Raw genomic sequence first — 15663 nt, 5'->3', positions numbered from 1 at the left:
TATGGAATGCTTGCTTATTTTTTACATGGCCTAATGTACATGGCAGAGCAGAGGTGCAACTAATGAATCCCAGCTGATGTATTCCGAAGTTCCTGAGTGCCATTGAATATCCTGCTGCTGTGATATCCCCTATGGTTCCAAGGCTGTGGATGGATGATTACTTTTTTTTTTTTTTTTTTTTTTAATCAAGAACAATTTTATTGAGATGCCAACAACAATACATTTATAACAGATGCATACTTTCCTAATGTTACAAAAATACTATTCATTTTACAAAGTTACAAACATATAGCTCCTATCGCCTCTGCAGTTCCTCCCAGGTAACATTATAAATGCCATTATTGGCGCAGCAATCTATCCAGTACCAAGTCCGCAGGGGTCAGGCCCGGAGTAGCCAATCATCTACCCCACACCTTCTCAAATTTATAAGGGGAGCCCCTATGTTGATATATAAGTTTTTCAATGCGCAATGTATTACTCAACTGTTCAAGCCACATCTCATGCGTGAGAGGTTCAGATGCAGTTGAGTTTACTAACAAAAGTCTACGTGCCTGAAACAAGTCTCTTGCTGCCGCCTCCCCAAGACATCTGTTCTGGGTGACCATATCAAGCATGCACAACAAGCATTGTCTAGGATCCAAAGGGACAACTACACCTAAAGCAGTGTTTACTGTGGTCACAACCTTGGACCAATATCGGTGCAATTTGGGGCATCTCCACAACAAATGGATAAGGGTACCCGTCTCCCCCCTGCATTTACCACACCACATTGACCCCCCCACGCGTGTGCCCGGCGGACCCGGGCACTCGCGATCTTCCGTTACACCGGAAGAAAGGCAGGCGGCTAATGTAAACACAGCCGCCTGTCATTCTTCCCTGTGTAAGAATGGAGATCACACGGTTCTACTATGTAGGACCGTTGATCTCTGTTCTTACACTAGTAGCCACAGCCAATCACAGTTAGAAACACGCCCCTAGGGACACACTTAACCCCTCCCTCTCCAATAAAGTTAACTCCTTACATTTGTTGCTGGGGAGGAGCTTGTGAAGAAGTGTGTGTATATATAGAGACAGACTCATTAGCTGGCCTAATTCATTAGCTGCAAGTACTCCATTCAAGTACAACATTTTAACTACAGTGAAGAGATATTGCAGGATACTGAAGAGATACTGCAAGAGATTGGCTTGGAGTTTGCAACTGACTTATCTGGGTTTTTTGCTGACCATTGTTTGAGAAGAGGAAAGGAATTTGGTCAGGTGTTTGCTATTGTGCGTTTGCTAATGAGATAGCTCATTAAGGTGTTGCATTTGTTGCTGGGGAGGAGCTTGTGAAGAAGTGTGTGTATATATAGAGACAGACTCATTAGCTGGCCTAATTCATTAGCTGCAAGTACTCCATTCAAGTACAACATTTTAAGTACAGTGAAGAGATATTGCAGGAGACTGAAGAGATACTGCAAGAGATTGGCTTGGAGTTTGCAACTGACTTATCTGGGTTTTTTGCTGACCATTGTTTGAGAAGAGGAAAGGAATTTGGTCAGGTGTTTGCTATTGTGCGTTTGCTAATGAGATAGCTCATTAAGGTGTTGCATTTGTTGCTGGGGAGGAGCTTGTGAAGAAGTGTGTGTATATATAGAGACAGACTCATTAGCTGGCCTAATTCATTAGCTGCAAGTACTCCATTCAAGTACAACATTTTAAGTACAGTGAAGAGATATTGCAGGAGATAGTCAGGAGGTAGGCTGGAAGGTGGAAAAAAAATAGAAACCAAAAGGTAAGATTTGTTTGACTTAAATTTACAATTTTTTTTTCTCCTCTTTAAAATGGCAGACTTGGTTCAGTGCAGGAATTGTTGTGCATTTATTTCATGTTCCACTCTTTGGAGATTCGAATGCTGTCAGATCTGTAGACAATTCTCCTTACTGCAGCAGGAAATTGCATTTTTGAAATCAGAGATATTTAAATTATCTGTTAAACAAACTCCAGCTGGGACTGCTGCAATGCCACTGCCACAGAGGACCCCCAGAAATGGCAGATGGGTTACTGTAGGTTCTGGAAGACTTAGAGTGGTGGATAGAAGACATGTCCCACAGTCGGTGGTTCTCCATAATTCATTTGCAGCACTCTCAGAATGTAAGGACAACATGGATATGGACTCAAGCACAGAGGGTGAGAAACCATGGACATGGTTTAATGAAAGAAATGACTGGGACATAACCATACCAGGGTACTCTTTATACAGAAGAGACAGAGAAGGCAAGAAAGGAGGAGGAGTGGCCCTGTATGTGAAAGATAGCATTAAATCTAACCTAATACAAGTTGGTGAGGCCAACATAGAGTCAGTTTGGGTTACGTTGCAGTTTGCTAATCATGCAGTAACTCGTGTAGGTGTGATATATAGACCACCTGGTCAAGTTAAAGAACTAGATGATCTACTAGTTGAAGAAATAGCTAAAATGACAATGAAAGGAGAAGTTATCATTATGGGAGATTTCAATCTTCCAGAAATAAACTGGAAAACCAAAATAGCAAATTCTACCAGGAGTACAGATATTCTAAATTCCCTACTGGGGTTGTCTCTGCAACAAGTGGTTGAGGAGCCAACCCGAAGGGAGGCCATTTTGGATTTGGTATTCACAATGGGGATTCGGTATATGATGTCATTGTAGGCGAAACCTTGGGATCTAGTGATCACCAGTCAGTGTGGTTTAATATAAGAACTGTGAAAGAGTCACACCACACAAAAACAAAAGTTTTAGATTTTAGAAAAACAGACTTTTTGAAAATGAAATTAGTCATAAATGAGTCCTTATCAGACTGGAACGGATTACATGGAGTCCAGGAGAAATGGGACTACTTAAAAGGTGCATTATTGAAGGCAACAGAAAATTGCATTAGACTTGTCAGTAAAAGCAAAAAAAGGAAGAGACCACTGTGGTACTCAGCAGAAGTGGCCCAAATCATTAAAAATAAAAAGCTAGCATTTTGTAATTATAAAAAAAACAAGAGCAATGAAGATAAGGAAATCTACAAGATTAGGCAGAAAGAGGCCAAGCAAGTTATAAGAACTTCTAAAGCGCAGGCAGAAGAAAAACTAGCTCAGTCTATGAAAAAGGGGGATAAGACATTCTTCAGATATATAAATGAAAAAAGGAAATTAAAACAAGGAATAACTAAATTAAAAACAAAGGACGGAAGGTATGTAGAAGAGAATAAAGGGCTAGCCGACTGCCTTAATGAATACTTCTGTTCAGTTTTTACAGAAGAAAAAGAAGGAGAAGGACCTCCACTTGAAAGGATGACTAATAAATCGTTTGATGCATGTGTCTTTACAGAGGAAGACGTTCTAAGATTGCTGTCGTAAGTGAAGACAAATAAGTCACAGGGTCCTGATGAGATACACCCAAAATTATTAAAAGAGCTTAGTGGTGAGCTGGCAAAACCATTAACAGATTTATTTAACCAATCATTAGTAACAGGAGTCGTCCCGGAATATTGGAAATTGGCAAATGTTGTGCCCATTCACAAGAAAGGTAGTAGGGAGGAATCGAGCAACTATAGACCAGAGAGTCTGACATCAATAGTAGGCAAATTAATGGAAACCCTATTAAAGGATAGGATTGTGGAACATCTTAAATCCCATGGATTGCAAGATGAAAAACAACATGGGTTTACTTCAGGGAGATCATGTCAAACAAATCTTATAGATTTTTTTGACTGGGTGACTAAAATAATAGACGGTGGAGGTGCAGTAGACATTGCATATCTAGATTTTAGTAAGGCTTTTGACACTGTCCCACATAGAAGACTTATCAATAAACTGCAGTCATTGAGCATGGACTCCCATATTGTTGAGTGGATTAGGCAGTGGCTGAGTGACAGACAACAGAGGGTTGTAGTCAATGGAGAACATTCAGAACAAGGTCATGTTACCAGTGGGGTACCTCAGGGATCTGTACTGGGACCAATTTTGTTTAATATCTTCATAAGTGATATTGCAAAAGGCCTCGATGGTAAGGTTTGTCTTTTTGCTGATGACACAAAGATATGTAACAGGGTTGATGTTCCTGGAGGGAAACGCCAAATGGAAAAGGATTTAGGAAAACTAGAAGAATGGTCAGAACTCTGGCAACTGAAATTTAATGTGGATAAGTGCAAGATAATGCACCTGGGGCGTAAAAACCCAAGGGCAGAATATAGAATATTTGACACAGTCCTGACCTCAGTATCTGAGGAAAAGGATTTAGGAGTAATTATTTCAGAAGACTTAAAGGTGGGAAGACTATGTAATAGAGCAGCACGAAATGCCAGCAGAATGCTTGGATGTATAGGGAGAGGTATAAGCAGTAGAAAGAGAGAAGTGCTTATGCCGCTGTACAGAACACTGGTGAGACCTCACTTGGAGTATTGTGCGCAGTACTGGAGGCCATATCTCCAGAAGGATATAGATACTCTAGAGAGAGTTCAGAGAAGAGCTACTAAACTAGTACATGGATTGCAGGAAAAATCTTACCAGGAAAGGTTAAAGGACCTTAACATGTATAGCTTGGAAGAAAGAAGAGACAGAGGGGATATGATAGAAACGTATAAATACATAAAGGGAATCAACTCGGTAAAGGAGGAGAGCATATTTAAAAGAAGAAAAACTACCACAAGAGGACACAGTTTTAAATTAGAGGGGCAAAGGTTTAAAAGTAATATGAGGAAGTATTACTTTACTGAGAGAGTAGTGGATGCATGGAATAACCTTCCTGCAGAAGTGGTAGCTGCAAATACAGTGAAGGAGTTTAAGCATGCATGGGATAGGCATAAGGCTATCCTTCATATAAGATAGGGCCAGGGACTATTCATAGGATTCAGATATACTGGGCAGACTAGATGGGCCAAATGGTTCTTATCTGCCGACACATTCTATGTTTCTATGTTCCTTCACTGCCAGCGTCATTTTTACAGTAACAGTGCATATGTATAGCACCGATTACTGTAGTAATGTCACTGGTAACCCCAAAAGTGTCAAAAATGTCAGTCAAGGGTCTGATCTGTCCGCCGCAATGTTGCAGTCCCGCAACAAAATTCGCAGATCGCCGCCATTACGCGTTAAAAAAAAACAACAAAAATGACAAAAATCTTTCCCTTTGTTAGTAAACGCAATAACTTTTGCGCAAACCAATCAAAATACGCTTTTTGTGATTTTTTTTTTTACCAAACATATGGTAAAAAAAAATTGGCCCAAAATGTAAAAAAATTATGATTTTTACATTTTTTTTGGGGGGAATTTCATATAAAAAATGTGAAAAATATTGTTATTTTTGCAAAATTGACGCTCTTTTTTTGTTTATAGCGCATGATCAAAAAATCGCACAGGTGATCAAATACCACCAAAAGAAAGCTCTGTTTGTGAGAAAAAAAAGGACGTCAAATTCGTTTAGGTACAGCGTCGCACGACCGCGCAATTGTCCGTTAAAATCACGCAGTGCCGAATCGCAAAATAGGCCCTGGTCTGGAAGGGGGTAAAATCTTCCGGGCTTAAGTGGTTAAACTTTAGTAAATACTAATTTATTTATTTTTTTGAGCCTTTTGTATTTACAATGATATGCCATAACCATATTTTATTACTGAAACTTGACACGCTGTATTTGAATTTGCAACACGATTGCGCAAGTTGTTGTATGTTGTGTATCAGTGTTGTATGCTAGTGCTGCCATCTACAGGTTATTGAAATATTTAATCAGTCTTATTAGAAAGATGGAGATTATTGACATTTCAAGGTTGTAAATAAAAAATTGAGTATGCATAACAAAAAAAATTACTGAATTTTTATCACTATAAACATAGAAACATTTACAGAAATGCAGCCCCAATTTTCAAGGAACCTCCACCATGCTTCACTGTTGCCTGCAGACATTTTGTACCACTCCCCAGACCTTTGTGAACAAACTGCCTCTTGCTGTAGCCAAATATTTCACATTTTGCCATTTTTCTGCACCCCATTTCCGATGTTTTCATGCATAGAGTCACATAGCCTTGTTTCCATGTCCTATGCACGAAAACATAGCAACTGGGGTACAGAAAAATGGCAGCCAGTGCTCTGGACTGATGAGTCAAAATTTGAAATATTTGACTGTAGCCAGAGGCAGTTTGTTCACAAAGGTCTGGAGAGCGGTACAATAAGTGTCTGCAGGTGATAGTGAAGCATGGCGGGAGGTTCCTTGCAAGTTTGGGGGCTGCATTTCTGGAGTTGGAGATTTGATCAGGATCAGTGGTGTCCTCAATGCTGAGAAATGCAGGGAGATACTTCCATCATGCCATACCATCATTTTGAATGACAATTATGCAGTCATGCAACACTGTACCCATATGATATCTTTCTCATTTTTTTTTTCACACACATAAAATTTTCTTTTGGTGGTATTTAATCACCACTGGGTTTTTTTTCTCATTTTTTTTGCTAAATAAACTAAGAAAGACCAAACATTTTTGAAAAAAAAAAAAACATTTGCTTTCCATTTCTGTTAAAATATTTTGCAAATAAATAATCTTTCCTCATAAATTTAGGCCAAACTGTGTTCTGCTACATTTCTTTGGTGAAAGAAGTCCACAAACTATGATATATACTATATATCTGAAAATTGATCAATCCTGATCTACTCATTTCTTGAGGCCCGCAAATGCCAGGACAATACAAATATCACCCAAATGACCCCTTTTTGGAAAGTAGACAGTCGAAGTTATTTAGTATGATGCATGGTGAGTTTTTTGAAGTTGTCATTTTTTTGTCACAATTTTTTGGAAAATTAAGAAATTAAAAAAGTCTTTTCATATTTTTTTACATACCGTCACCAGTGCAGCATAGCTCCCAACTGTCTTTGATTTTGAAGGACTGTCCCTGATTTGAAACAAAGTCCCTCTGTCCCTCTTTCCTCCTCATTTGTCCCTCATTTTGGTCTGATCTATATAGTTGTATATAAAATTCACTTTTTATCTTTCAAAAAGTGTTTCCCAGTGCTAAACATTTCATCCAATTTCTAAATTGCTGCATTAATACATTTCAAAAGTTAGTAAAAGTGCCGGTTCACATTTCTGCGATCACAGAGATCGCATGTAATTCGGAGTGCACTGCTCCTAAAATTACATACGATCTGTGTGCGGTGCAAATTCAGCCATACAGTTTGTATTGCTGAATTCGCACCGCAATCGCACCTAACTCGCACAAGACCCATTTTTTGGTCCGCAGCAGAATCGGATTGCATGGTGGTTCACACTAGTGCGATCCGATTCTGTGCGAACTTTCAGATCGCACTGCGATATGCGATCTGATCTGGGGGTGTCGTTGACTTTTAATTGACACCCCCAGCGTATCGCATAGGGTAGTATGAACTGCCAGGGGTGCGGATGCGATGCGGGAACGCGCTGTATATTCGCAGTGTTCCCGCATCGCACAAATGTGAACCGGCACTAAAGGAATAGTAAAATAAAACTGGTGGGTTTAACTAATCTTTTTTTTTTTGTGTAGGGGTGTGTCCTATGCCTGCATACTTTTGATAATAGGTGTCCCTCGTTCCCATCTCAGAAAGTTGGGAGGTATGGTGCAGTACAGCGTCATCATATAACAGGTGTGGAAGTGATCAGGGACGCTGACTGGTGACAGTATGTAAATCATTTTTTTTCTTTGTTTTTTATTACATTTGTAACACACTGCGGCCAGTACAATACAGTCTTACCATAATAACATTGTACTACTCTGGGAAGTAATCAGGATTTTCTTTTTTTACACATTATGATACACCGGATTCATTCAGTGTTTACTATTGTGGTTAGCTGTGATTGGCCACAGCTAATCAAATGGTACAGATGGGTTGTGATTGGCCCTGTCTTTACCATGTGACCGCTGTGACCAATGAGAGAGATAAACACAGTAGTACACAATGACAGGCATGAATCAAAGCCATTCATTGTGTACAATTGTCATGCGATCTGCTGTGATTAGTCACAGTAAACACATAGTACCAGCAGCAGTTGGTACACTGATCAGGTCATCCGCTGTGTCCAGAACGTCATATGATGTCCACCCAGAATTGAGAATATCCTGCCCAGCTGTTATTTGACTATAGGCCAGGCAGGAAATGGTTAATAAGCCAGTATAAGGTAAGCATGGTGGAGAAAAAAATAAATAAAAATGGGCCCCAGGAGCTTCTAGACAAAATGTGCTAGTATGCACAGCATATTAGGACATTATGGCAGGTGGCAGGCTTACCTGGCAGGTGATCCCCTCCACCACTCCATGGCTAAGTGGTTAGCACTTCCACCTTGCAGCATTAAGCTGGATACACACTATCCAACTTTTGTGGTTAGATTTCCTTCAGATTTACCTTTTCTATGTAGTGCAAGGGCCTGCCTGACTGCATACAAATTGAAAGTGTTTAGGTTTGACCTGATATTATATGGTTTTGGTAAATCTAAAGGAAAAAGTCTTCAGAAAATCTTATGGTGTGTATGGCCCATTAGGGTCATTGGTTTGAATCTCAACCACGACACTACCTGGCTGGAGTTTGCATGTTCTCCCTGTGCCTGCGTGGGTTTCCTCCCACCCTCCAAAGATATGCTGGAAGGATAATTGGCTGCTGTCTAAATTGGCCCTAGTATGTGTATGTATGAATGTGAGTTAGGGACCTTAGATTGTAAGCTCCTTGAGGGCAGGGATTGATGTGCATGTACAATATATATGTAAATTGGGTGCTGTTGTTTAAATTGAGCAATTTCGCCTTCTGGTTTCTGACTTTTGGGCTGCAGGATTGGCCGAGCCACAATGATGCCACTTCTGCGAGTCACATCATCATAAATGTACGCTGACCTGCGCATGCGTGACTCAAGGTTAAACCGACCACACCTAAACGCAGGAAAATGCTCAGTGTGAACAGCGCCATGAAAAATCGCTATATACATTTATATACAGTTTTAAAAGTGCCAGTGTGAACGAGTCTCAGCACTTTCAGAATACTCAGCAGCAGCCACACATGGGACACACATCATTAGTGGTAAGTTCTTCTAACATTGCCAATGTCCAAAAATTTCACAGCCAACAGCCTCCTAACAACCAGTGATGCAGACAGTGGACGAAGTCTAGAGGGGAAGCTACATAACAAATTCCCCATCAGGTCCAGTAAGCAATGGGTGGATTCTTTAGCACGCTGTCTATTGGTTTTGGATCAGCTCACTGCCTGTTGTCATTCAGAAGAAGAGCGGACCTGATGAGAAACTAGTGTCTCTGAATTCCCATGAGCTTCTGCTTTGTAAAAAAAAAACTGCATTATGACCACTAGATGGAGCTAACTGTAGAAAATAAATACTTACTTTATATTCTATAGCTTCATCTAGTTACCATAATGCAGTATTTTCCTGATTCACTTTATGAAGAACATTTAACCTGGAGAGAAATCAGCCTTATAACATTCAATTTTGCGCAATTTGTACAGAATGAATGTGTATGCAATTTTGCAGGTTGGATAGATCTGCTATTCTTTTATAAATACACTTCTGTTTATCTGAATGCAGATTTGTGGGGCATTTTTTTTTTTCAAAATTTTGGGTCTTTTTTCGTTTATTTATCAAAAAATAAAAAGCCTAGTGGTGATGAAATACCAAAAAAAAAAAAGGGATCTATTTGTATATTTATTCTGAGATCTAGATTGTAAGCTCTAACGAGCAGGGCCCTCTGATTCCTCCTGTATTGAATTGTACTGTTTTGTCTTCCCCACACTGTAAAGAGCTGCGCAAACTGTTGGCGCTATATAAATCCTGTATAATAATAATAAAAGTAAGAGAGGGATATCACCCCTGTCAGATTTTTTTATTTCTTTTTTTGCCATCTTTGTTTAAAGCGGTAGTATATTCCGCTTTTTAATTTTTACCTACAGGTAAGCCTATAATAAGACTTACCTGTAGGTAAAATTAATATCTCCTAAACCTGCACGGTTTAGGAGATATTCACCCTGCATGCAGCCGCTGACACCAGCGGCGCATGCGCTCTGAAGGTCCGGACCTTCAGAGCTCCTTGCCGGGTCCTTGCCGGAAAGTAAACTCCCGCGCGCATCACAGCGCCAGAGCCACCAAACCCGGAAGAGACGCCGAGGGAACATGTCAGCTGCCTCAGCAGTGTCGGGGCTTCGTTCTAAGGTAAGTAGCTCATAATGTGTTAGTATGCCATTGTCCTGCAGGGTTTGTTTTTTTCTTTGTTTTTTTGGGGGGATACAACCGATTTAATTGCAGAGATTTCCCTTCACTTCCTGTCCCATAGCCAAACAGGAAGTGAGTGGAAATCCTTGCAAATTAAGGCCCCTTTCACACTTGGAGTCCGTCGGTGAGACATAAATAATGTGCTGAGTTGACATAACAGTAAAAATAGTATATATCATCGTGACTGACGCGTTTCGGGAGCAACATCTCCCTTCCTCAGAGATCAATAATTCGAAGTATATCTATAAAAGAACACTGTTGTTAAAATATGCCATAGCATTGTGGTTTTAATTGCAAAATTCAATCAAGTAATGAGAACTTGACGGAGTATGGAATACTCACAACTCAATGGGACTTGAGTGGAGAAAATGGACTCCTGTGTTGCAGCGGTGTGCGTGTCTGGCCCGGGAGCTGAAGGGTCCCAATGTAGTGACAGCCAATGTAAGGGGTCCCTGGTAGGTGAGTGATGAATGTGCAAATAACAAAAGCACCTTTCCATCTGTCATGTGTAAAAGTATACATAGTAATGAGACGGTAGCAAATTGCAACCGATAAAATGCTAAACATAATGTGTATAAGATGGAGAGGGCCGGTTTAAGAAAGAATAATGCTGCCAAGATAACCAAGAGTGAATAAGAAAAGGGAAGACATAATGGAAAGGAAAGAAAAGATGGGTGACAGTGTGTCAGGTAAGTGCCGGGATAGGGTGGGGGAGAGATAAGATTGTGAGTGGAGGGTATAGAAAAGCCACCCTGAGAAGAGTGGATGCAGGGAGAGAATAGTGTGGACAAGAATAGTGAGAACACGGCAACTGACCTACCAATTGGATCCGAGACTAGGAGCACAGGTGGGACCCTAACGTCATGCAGCGGGTATGCAGAGATCAATCAGACTAACAGCGTCCGTGATCTCGTGGAGGAGAGGAGCGCTGGGGGTGGACCTCTCCGACCCGTAGATGTGTAGGCACGCACACAGCGCGGTGGCGTCAGTGAGAAAACCGACGCACTGCGTTGGGGGTGCGGCATGACGCCGATGTACAGGTGGACCCGCTCCTCCCATGGAAGGGGAGGAGCGGGGACAGCAAGGGAGACGGAGCCTCCCAATTCGTACATCGCAGCTCCCGGGACTGGAACTAACAACATCCAGCACACAGGGAATCAACATGAAGCAAAGACATTGGATGTATTAGCCGTAACAGAGTAAAAACTCAATGGATGGTTGCATATGGCATATATTGGGAATAGTTTAAGATAAACCTATAAGAAAATGGAGGGGCACCAAGATGTAATTGTCCAGCCAAAGAGGGAGCCAGATCATTAAGTGGGCACAGTGGGTGTCTTCCACCCTAATATAAATTCAACAAAAAGGCAATGATCTGGTTCCCACCAAAACAATCCTCCATCCCAAATTGTACATACAAACAAGAGAAATTGGCCCGCGGGACTTTGTGTGAGGTGTGCTTGGAGGCTCATAAGTCAAGGTGGGCAGAGGATCACCAATTCCCCCAATGCTGCGGCTAAAAATAGTGGAGCAATATCAGAAAGGAGTTTCTCAGAGAAAAATTGCAAAGAGTTTGGAGTTATCATCATCTACAGTGCATAATATCATCCAAAGATTCAGAGAATCTGGAACAATCTCTGTGGGTAAGGGTCAAGGCCTGAAAACCATACTGGATGCCCGTGATCTTCGGGCCCTTAGACGGCACTGAATCACATACAGGAATGCTACTGTAATAGAAATCACAACATGGGCTTAGGAATACTTCCAGAAAACATTGTCGGTGAACACAATCCACCGTGCCATTCGCCATTGCCGACTAAAACTCGATAGGCCAAAAAGAAGCCATATCTAAACATGATCCAGAAGCGCAGGCGTTTTCTCTAGGCCAAGGCTCATTTAAAATTGACTGTGGCAAAGTGTAAAACTGTTCCGTGGTCAGACGCATCAAAATTTGAAGTTCTTTTTGGAAAACTGGGACGCCATGTGATCCGGACTAAAGAGGACAAGGACTACCCAAGTTGTTAACTGCGCTCAGTGCAGAAGCCTGCATCTCTGATGGTATGGGGTTGCATGAGTGCGTGTGGCATGCGCAGCTTACACATCTTGAAAGTTTAACAACTGGAAGCCTGTATTAGACAAGAATGGGACAACATTCCTATTCCTAAACTTGAGCAACTTGTCTCCTCAGTCCCCAGATGTTTGCAGACTGTTATAAAAAGAAGAGGGGATGCCACACAGTGGTAAACATGGCCTTGTCCCAACTTTTTTGAGATGTGTTGATGCCATGAAATTTAAAATTTACTTATTTTTCCCTTAAAATGATACATTTTCTCAGTTTAAACATTTGATATGTTATCTATGTTGTATTCTGAATAAAATATTGAAATTTGAAACTTCCACATCATTGCATTCTGTTTTTATTCACAATTTGTAGTGTCCCAACTTTTTTTGGGATCGGGCTTGTAGATAGAGAATTCCAGGAGCTCTATAAGTAAAATTTTTTTCACCTTCACAGCCATTTGGACATGTCCCTGCTCAACCAGACTATACGATTTGCTATCAAGCCAGCTGTCCAACAACTGTGAATGTTATATACAATTAAAGGGAATGTTTTAAACCCCTCCCCACCCATCAACCAACAGTGGTACTTAATATAACTACCCCTATTTTTAGTGGTACTCAATGGGTCCAATCAGGGCCAGTGCTGGACTATTTTGCGCCCTAGGCAAGACCAGCTACTTGCGCCCCCCCCCCCCAAAAAAAAAAAACTGAATGGCTTTGTGCAGTGTAATTAAACAAAAGCCCAATACACTATTTGATCACAGATCCCATTGTGTGACAATCTGTCACAGTGTTTTATTTATAATGGCATTTTTTTTTTTTTTATTATTTCACTGTGTGCCATTATAAAAAATATATTCGTGGCGGAACACCGGGGGCCCAGGTTCCAAGTGTGACTTTTGCGACCCTGGTAGTTCGGGCTGGATTAAGAGCATCATGGGCCTGGTGCTGAAGATTTTGGGCCCTGGATTATGAAGTCTTTTTCCCTGTATGCTTGAATAAAATTATCTACACCCTACCTTTCTTAAGCCCCGTACACACGCGTCGAAAATTGGCAGGGAATTTTCGTCCGACGACCGATCTGCCGATTTTCGGCTTGTTAGTATGATGCTTTCGACAACCAACTCCGACTTTTCGGCCGAAAAAAATCTGGTGTGCAGACTATAAAATTTTTGTTGGCCGTCAACATAACGGCGATTTTCATGCAGTCAGTACAGATTTCGACAGGGAAAAATCTGATGAGCAAGTCTGGGCATGCTCAGTGAAGAAAGAACACAAAGAAAGCAAACCAACACATGACATCACTTCTGAAGTAGAATTTTGTTGGGCGAGAAAATTTGTGTGCAGTCTAGGCACATTCCAACCAACACAACAACACTGGACAAAAGACGGACGATCGGTCAGCCGATAATCGTTGCGTGTGTACGGGGCTTTAACCACCACTTGTGCCTAGGCCATCACCACCCACTGCACCTGGGACCCCTTTCCTCATTATCTACTGTGCCTGCAGCCTCTCTTGCCTTACCATCCACTGCGCCTGCAGCCCTCTTCTCTCACCACCCACCATGCCTGGGCCCCGCCATCCCTTACAATCTACCATGCTTAGGCACACCTTTATTGCAGACATACTACAGGAGGTGGCCAGAGTCTGCAGACATGATACAGGAGATGATCAGAGACTGCAGACATGATACAGGAGACGATCAGAGACTGCAGACATGCTACAGGAGATGGTCAGAGACTGCAGACATGCTACAGGAGATAGTCAGAGACTGCAGACATGCTACAGGAGATAGTCAGAGACTGCAGACATGCTACAAGAGACGGTCAGAGACTGCATACATGCTACAAGTGTGTCCTAGCAGTGACCAGTGTGGAAAAACATTGATCACTGCACTTTGTGTAAACAGGAGTTTAGAAGATATTACAAAGTGCCAAAAAAGTGAAAAACTTTACTAACAGTCAATTGCTCAAGCACAGGAGGACAGTATATGGTTAACAAATCTGAAGCTCCTAGCCTGACCAGCTAATTCCTTCAAAAATAACAAAAAATTAAAAGGTCAAACAAATCATGGAAGGCTCACACAGGACTCTGGTACAAATAAAGCCCCGTACACATGTAGTGATTGTCGGCCGAACGATCGGCCGTCTTTTGTCCGGTGCTGTCCTGTCGGCTGAAACCTGCAACCGACTGCAGAAGTGATGTCATGTGATGGTTAACGTTCCGTGTGTTTTTTCTTTTCTGAGCATGCCCAGTCTTGCTAATCGGCTGTTTGTCGGCCGAATTCTGTACTGACTGGCGAACAATTGGCCATTCTGGTGTTGGCCAACAAAAATTTTAATGCCTGCACACCAGATTCTGTTCGGCCGAAAAGTCGCTGTCGGTTGTCGGAAGCATTAAACTAACAAGCCGACAATCGGCCGCCGAATATTTACGGCCGACAATCGCTACGTGTGTACGGGGCTTAACTCTATAGAAAGAGCTGAAGTTGCAGTGTCTTCTAGAAATCTAATCATTATTCACCTGTCCTGTGAGCAGTGTGCTGTGTAAATAAAGAAAAGATAAGAACCAGTGTGAGAAGACAGATGGCAATCAGTGTGAACATTGCCTATTCAGTACACAGGACGGGAGAACACACTGATAATCATTAGCCTTCTGCAGCCGGCATTACCAGTGAGCGTGTGACATGCTTCATGTAAATGTGATCATACCTTCTGTATACTCATGTATGTCGGATTCTCTCCATCTCAACCCCATCCAGTCCTGCTTCGGCCACTTGCATCTTCTGGTCAAATGTGGCGGGCTGAGTAAGCTGATTGGCTAAAAAGGAGTGGGAGGTGGAGCAACTTATCAGCAGCCACACCCTCCCACTCAGAAGAGTAGCGCTGTTGGCTGCCTGTTACACTGCTCTGTGCCTCTCCCTCCAGCATCTGAAAGCCGGTGGGAGGGAGAGGGGGTAAGCCGCACACCGCTCTGAAACTACCATCACCCACCTGCCGCACGGAATTCCTTGTTCCTGCTGGGAGCCTGGGAGGGCGAGGAGGAGGAGGAAGTAGTGAGTAGTGATGAGCCGAACACCCCCCGGTTCAGTTCACACCAGAACACCGCGAACAGAGGAAAAGTTTTTATCGAACAAACGAACCCCATTAAAGTCTATGGGACTTGAACCTCGAAAATCAAACTGCCTCATTTTGAAGGCTTAAATGCAAGTTATTGCCCCAAAAAAGTGTATGGGGGTCCGGGTACTGACCTGGGGAACATGTAGCAATGAAAAAAAAGTTTTTAAAGGAGCACTGATTTACTGATTTTAATGAGGCTTAAAGTGAAATTATAAAAATTAAAAATTCCTTCAAATATCGTGGCTGGGG

This window comes from Pelophylax lessonae (genome assembly GCF_965119305.1).
Source record: "Pelophylax lessonae genome assembly, chromosome: 2".
Taxonomy (NCBI): Eukaryota; Metazoa; Chordata; class Amphibia; order Anura; family Ranidae; genus Pelophylax; species Pelophylax lessonae.
This window is presented reverse-complemented; position numbering follows the sequence as displayed.